General features: G+C 37.8%; 1 long non-coding RNA gene across 2 annotated transcripts; it reads left to right on the top strand.

The window, feature by feature from the left end:
- Positions 1-4220: 4220 nt before the first annotated feature.
- Positions 4221-6866, top strand: LOC123136757 (uncharacterized). Of its 2 annotated transcripts, XR_006467250.1 has the most exons (4): positions 4221-4500; positions 4622-4833; positions 4910-5861; positions 6050-6866. It is a non-coding gene; the product is annotated as an uncharacterized lncRNA (long non-coding RNA). The 2 variants fall into 2 exon arrangements; XR_006467249.1 differs by having other exon boundaries at positions 4221-4833.
- Positions 6867-7401: the final 535 nt, after the last annotated feature.

Raw genomic sequence — 7401 nt, forward strand, 5'->3', positions numbered from 1 at the left:
CTATGCATCTTGTTCATCGTAATCATAATTACATATATAATTTCTGGCCTCAGGAAGGAGAAAGCATCGCTCAAGCTTGGGGGAGGCTTAAGTCAATGTTATATTCATGCTCCAATCATGAGCTCTCCTGGGAAATGATTATTCAAAAATTTTATGACGGCTTTCTCTTAATGATCGCAACCTGCTCGATACTTCCTGTGCTGGTTCTTATATGCTGAAGACTATTGATTTCAAATGGGACTTATTGGAAAGAATTAAACGCAACTTTGAAGATTGGCGTTCCGACGATGGTAAGGAGTCAGGTATGACACCTAAGTTCGACTGTGTTAAATCTTTTATGGATACCGATGCTTTTCGTGGATTTAGCGCTAAATATGGACTTGACTCTGAGATAGTAGCTTCCTTCTGTGAATCCTTTGCTACTCATATTGATCTCCCTAAAGAGAAGTGGTTTAAATATAATCCTCCCGTTGAAGTAAAAGTAGTTGCACCTATTATAGTTGAAGAAAATACTGTCACTTATAGTGATCCTATTATTCCTACTACTTATGTTGAGAAACCTCCTTTTCCTGTTAGGATAAAGGATCATGCTAAAACTTCGACTGTTGTTCATAAGAGTAATACTAGGACTTATACACCTCCTGAGCAAATCAAAGTTGAACCTAGTATTGCTATGGTTAAAGATCTCTTGGATGATGATTTAGATGGGCATGTTATTTATTTCTGTGGTGAGACTGCTAATATTGTTAGACCAGATACTAAGATACATAGACCTTTGGTAGGCATGCCTGTTATTTCTGTTAAAATAGGAGATCATTGTTACCACGGCTTATGTTATATGGGTGCTAGTGCTAGTGCAATACCCTATGACTTATATAAATAAATTATACATGATATTGCACCTGTTGAGTTGGAAGGTATTGATGTTACTATTAAGCTTGCCAATAGGGATACTATTTCACCAGTTGGGATTGTTAGAGATGTTGAAGTCTTGTGTGGGAAAGTTAAATACCCGCTGATTTTCTTGTTCTTAGTTCCCAACAAGATGACTTTTGTCCCATTATTTTTGGTAGACCCTTCTTAAATACTGTTAATGCTAAAATTGATTGTGAAAAGGATACTGTCACAATTGGCTTAGACGGTATGTCTCCTGAGTTTAATTTTGCTAAGTTTCGTAGACAACCTCGTGATAAAGAATAACCTAGTAAGGATGAGATTATTGGTCTTGCTTCCATTGTCGTGCCTCTATCTGATCCGTTAGAACAATACTTTCTTGACCATGAAAATGATATGTTTATGAAGGAAAGAAGGGAAATAGATGAAGTGTTCCTTAAACAGGAACCTATGCTGAAACACAACCTTCCCATTGAAATTCTTGGGGATCCCGTGTTTGAACTCAAACCATTACCTGATAATCTTAAGTATGCTTATCTTGATGAAAAGAAAATATATCCTGTTATTATTAGTGCTAACCTTTCAGAGCAAGAAGAAGAAAGATTATTGAAAACTCTAAAGAAGCATCGAGCTTCTATTGGATATACTCTGGATGATCTTAAGGGCATTAGTCACACGTTATGCCAACACAAAATTACAGTGGAGAAAGATGCTAAACCAGTCAGAGATCCTCAACGACGACTGAATCCCAAGATGAAAGAAGTGGTAAGAAAGGAGATACTAAAGCTCCTTGAGGCAGGTATAATTTATCCCGTTGCTGATAGTGAATGGGTAAGCCCTGGCCATTGTGTTCCTAAAAAGGGAGGTATTACCGTTGTTCCTAATGATAAAGATGAATTGATCCCGCAAAGAATTATTACAGGCTATAGGATGGTAATTGATTTCTGTAAATTAAATAAAGCTACTAAGAAAGATCATTACCCTTTACCTTTTATTGATCAAATGCTAGAAAGACTATCCAAACACACACATTTCTGCTTTCTAGATGGTTATTTTGGCTTCTCTCAAATACCTATGTCAGCAGGGGATCAATCTAAAACTACTTTTACTTGCCCTTTCAGTACTTTTGCTTATAGACGTATGCCTTTTGGTTTATGTAATGCATCTGGTACCTTTCAAAGATGCATGATGGCTATATTCTCTAATTTTTGTGAAAAGATTTGTGAGGTATTCATGGATGACTTCTCCGTTTATGGATCCTCTTTTGATGATTACTTGAGCAACCTTGATCGAGTTTTGCAGAGATGCGAAGACACTAGTCTCATCTTGAATTGGGAAAAGTGTCACTTTATGGTTAATGAAGGCATTGTTTTGGGGCATAAGATTTCTGAGAGAGGTATTGAAGTTGACAAAGCTAAAGTTGATGCTATTGAAAAGATGCCATGTCCCAAGGACATAAAAGGTATAAGAAGTTTCCTAGGTCATGCCGGTTTTTATAGGAGGTTCATTAAGGATTTTTCTAAAATCTCTAGGCCTCTGACTAATTTATTGCAAAAAGATATTCCTTTTGTCTTTGGTAATGATTGTGTAGAAGCATTTGAAATACTTAAGAAAGCTTTGATCACTGCACCTATTGTTCAGCCACCTGGTTGGAATTTACCTTTTGAAATTATGTGTGATGCTAGTGATTATGCTGTAGGTGCTGTTCTAGGGCAAAGAGTTGATAAGAAATTGAATGTTATCCAGTATGCTAGTAAGACTCTTGATACTACCCAGATAAATTATGCTACTACTGAAAAAGAATTCTTAGCAGTTGTGTTTGCAAGTGATAAGTTTAGACCTTATATTGTTGATTCCAAAGTTACTATTCACACTGATCATGCTACTATTAAATATCTTATGGAAAAGAAAGATTCTAAGCCTAGGCTCATTAGATGGGTTCTCCTGCTCCAAGAATTTGATTTACATATTATTGATAGAAAGGGAGCTGAGAACCCCATTGCAGACAACTTGTCTAGGTTAGAGAATGTTCTTGATGACCCACTGCCTATTGATGATAGCTTTCCTGATGAACAATTAGCGGTCGTTGATGCTTCTCGGCTCCTTGGTATGATTATTATGCTAATTACATTGTTGCTAAATTTATACCTCCTAGTTTCACATACCAGCAAAAGAAAAAGTTCTTTTATGATTTAAGACATTACTTCTGGGATGACCCACACCTCTATAAAGAGGGAGTAGATGGTGTTATTAGACGTTGTGTGCCCGAGCATGAACAGGAATAGATCCTATGCAAGTGTCACTCTGAATCATATGGAGGACACCATGCTGGAGATAGAACTGCACACAAAGTACTACAATCTGGTTTTTACTGGCCTACTCTCTTCAAAGATGCTCGTAAGTTTGTCTTATCTTGTGATGAGTGTCAAAAAATTGGTAATATTAGTAAACGTCAAGAAATGCATATGGATTACTCTCTTGTTATTGAACCGTTTGATGTTTGGGGCTTTGATTATATGGGACCTTTTCCTGTCTCTAATGGTTACACTCATATTTTAGTTGTTGTTGATTACGTTACTAAGTGGGTAGAAGCTATTCCAACTAGTAGTGCTGATCATAACACTTCTATTAAAATGCTTAAAGAAGTTATTTTCCCGAGGTTTGGAGTCCCCAGATATCTTATGACTGGCGGTGGTTCGCATTTTATTCATGGTGTTTTCCGTAAGATGCTTGCTAAGTATGATGTTAATCACAGAATTGCATCTCCTTATCATCCGCAGTCTAGTGGTCAAGTAGAGTTGAGCAATAGAGAGCTCAAATCAATTTTGCAAAAGACTGTCAATATATCTAGAAAGAATTGGTCCAAAAAACTTGATAATGCATTATGGGCCTATAGAACTGCATACAAAATCCTATGGGTATGTCTCTATATAAGATGGTTTATGGAAAAGCGTGTCATTTACCTCTTGAACTTGAATATAAAGCATATTGGGCTATTAAAGAGCTCAACTATGACTTCAAACTTACCGGTGAGAAGAGGTTGTTTGACATTAGCTCACTCGATGAATGGAGAACCCAAGTATATGAGAATGCCAAATTATCTATAATACCTAAATAGTTCATCCCCACTATCCTATTTCTCTTAACATGCAAGCTATCCACATCAGCGACCCTGCCAAATCTAACATGCAGACTCCACGTCACCAGATCTGCCAACTAAGCAATTATTTTCCTTTTTTCCAACGAATTTTTCCAAAAAATCGTCTGGTCCAATATCTAAATACTCTGTCTCCTCCCTTCGTGATAACTCCTTCGGCTTCTCCGCCCCCGCCTCTCTCCATCCCCTCATCAATAACATCCACCCCGCATCCCCAACCCCTCCCGCTTCTACCCTCCATCTCCCTCAGATTCCTCGCCTTGGCCATCCACTTCCTCGCCCTGGGTTCCTTGCAAGGTCGGCGTGTCTTCTTCACCTACCGATGCCATCTAGGACTACCTTGGATTCTGATTGAGTGATCGGCCAACAACGAGCAAGTCCCATGGCGTTGTAGTCTTAGATCATGGCGGCCATGTCCCCGCATCATGAAATGATTCTCCTCGCCAAAGGTTATGCTCCATGATCTCATCCTGTCCAACGCATGTAGATTGATGTTGTTGATTAATTCTGGGATTAGGAGTTATCAATAGGGAAAGCATGTATGTAAGTATGTTACATTATTATATTCAGATTCAGACTGCAGCTTTTGATGTTGTACGCCACAAGCAGCAGTATCTAGCACTGACCCTCCCTGTGCTTGGGAGATGTTTAGGATCGCAAGACAATCTACCTGGAAGGTTGTCGCACCAACAGGGATCAAAGTAGGATAATCGATAAGACAACCTCTGCTCGACCGATCTCACCTGTCCGGCCCAACAGGCAAACTCTACCTTAATATACAGGTATATTGACAATTAGTTTCATCCAACTTTGATCCATCGGCAAGCTGATCTATATGCATGTATTTCCACGTTGCAGCTATATATAACAGTGACACGTGCGATGGTGGCCGTCGCAGGTTTACTGGCGGCCTGACGGGCGATCGGCGAGAGTAACGCTATTCTTTCATGTTTTCGATCTCACCCTTTTGATGCAGGAGACTTTGGCATCAGTCCATAGGATCGATATAAGCATTCAGTTCTTTCTTAGTTTTTTGAGAAAAAGCTAGCTGTTCGATCATTTGATCAGAGAAAAATATCAGATGAAAAGAAAAGGAAAAAGGATCGGATGAAAAAAAACTAGCGCGGATATTAATTATTTTCCTACATTTAAAATTGATTGTATTTATTAAATCAGTTGAAGTCTTGCCGAAGCTACTATTGTTTTGCAATCCCCATTTACAATGATGGTTCGTGTATTGTTCATATTCTTTGTGCTACAAAAGCATAGTTGGTTTTTCTCTTCTTAATTTTACGTTGTTTTCGTGTATCTTTATGATCTACCTGAGCACGCAAGGTTAACTATTATTAACCCTTCCAGATCTATCATATTGCGATACTGCCTTGCTAAATAAAAATTGAATATTCGACCCTCCATTATTTGTATGAGAATATTTTATTTTGTAATCAATAGTTAAATCAATTGTAAACACACGAACAGTGTATTTAAGGGTCAGTTGCATTTGATGTGCTTTAGCATATTCCGGTATGAAGTTTCTGTTATAGCTCGGCTGCTTTTGTTTCATGTAATTGGTTCTTTCTGAATATTCAAAAAAAAAACCTTTTAGATGCCTGTCTAATGTGAACTCTATCAAAATGTATGGATATCATATGTGTATACTAACTTTCCTTCTAATGCCTTTAGTTATTCTCCATGAAGTAACTATTTGTTTAAAGGTCAGGTCATGTTCTTTCAGCACTACTGGGAACTGCTAAAAATTGTACAATGATGAAGACCACAAGTGTTACCAAATAATTAAACAATGAAGCAGGTACGGTTTACATGTTTTGTTTGAACCTAACACTTGATTGGCATTTTGTTTAGTTGTCTAACATGCTATCTTCCCCTCTTCTAACTGTAAAATATGCCTTTGAATCATTTGGATGAATTAATTATATTCGTTTGTTAAAAATTTGAAGTAAGAGCTTGACTTCCTTTCAAATCTTATACTCTTTTCAGTATTTCGAAGGACGTGCTTCTAGCATGGCGGTAAGTCCTCTATGTGTGACCTTGGTTCTCACAAAAAGGGTCACTCGTTGACTTTGCAGTTGCGCCACCACGGACAATGGAGCTGGCATTTCGGTCCTTTCGAACGATCATTTTTTTGTAATATTTTACAGTAATAAAAAGATTGTGCTTTCACACACCTATTTTACGTTTGCGCCTTTGATAAAAAAGTTGAGCTTATGTTTTATCATTTCTGTCCAGTGTTGGTATGTCTTCAATGTGAAATCATTTCATTTGCGAACCTTGAAGGTGTGTATTGTTTACCGAAATGTTATAAATAAAATTGATGATGCTTACTTACATTCCATCCTTCCTTTGTTACACATCAATACAAGAAAGTTTGATCTTTGGTTTCTTCCTTCTGGCCCCATTTAAAATTATACTACCTTATTTGTTCCCATTGGGAATTTGTTAGTTTTATTTAATAATATGTTGCATTGAAGCAAACAATATGCTAATTGGGCCTTCTTTTTGACATGCAATGTGAATCAACACTTGGGATAAATTCCACTCATCAAATGAACTAATTATCCCGCAGCAACGCGTAGGGTATCATCTAGTTCAAAGAAAAAGTCAAACGATGGCATGATAAAAGGATACAAAAGTGTGAGTTTAATGTAGGTGATTATGTGTTATTATTCAACTCTCGTTTAAGATTTTTTGCAGGAAAACTTCTATCTAAATGGGAAGGTCCCTCCATTATCGAGGAGGTTTATCATTCTGGTGCCATAAAAATCAACAACTTCGAAGGCACAAGTCCGAGGGTGTTAAACGGTCAAAGAATTAAACATTATATTTCAGGTAATCCTATTAATGTTGAAACTAATATTATTATTTTTTTGAAAGGGAAACTAATATTATTGAAACCATAACCCCGGAGGAATACATAAGGGACACTTTCCAGAATGTTTCAGACTCCGAAAAGGAATAGGTATGTGGTACGGTAAGTAAACCGACTCCAAAACAACTCCAATGGCAATTTTTATTAGTTTTGGAATATTTAAGAATTTTAGAAAGGAAGAAGTAGTCCGAGAGGGACACGAGGCCTCCACGAGAGTGGAGGGAACGCCCACCCTTACTGGGCACCCCCCTGTCTCGTGGACACCTCGTGTGCCTCCCGGACTCCATTTTCTTGCACATTACGTATTTTGGTTGGTAAAAATTCATTATATATACTCCTGAAGGTTTTGACCACCATATCACACAAATATCCTCTGTTTTCGTTTCGAGCTGTTCCTGTTGCAGATTAAGAGCAAGATGTCTTCTCAAGAGTCAGTCGGGGAGAGTCGGGTGTCTCACCCAAC

Source organism: Triticum aestivum, chromosome 6B, assembly GCF_018294505.1.
Source record: "Triticum aestivum cultivar Chinese Spring chromosome 6B, IWGSC CS RefSeq v2.1, whole genome shotgun sequence".
Lineage (NCBI taxonomy): Eukaryota > Viridiplantae > Streptophyta > Magnoliopsida > Poales > Poaceae > Triticum > Triticum aestivum.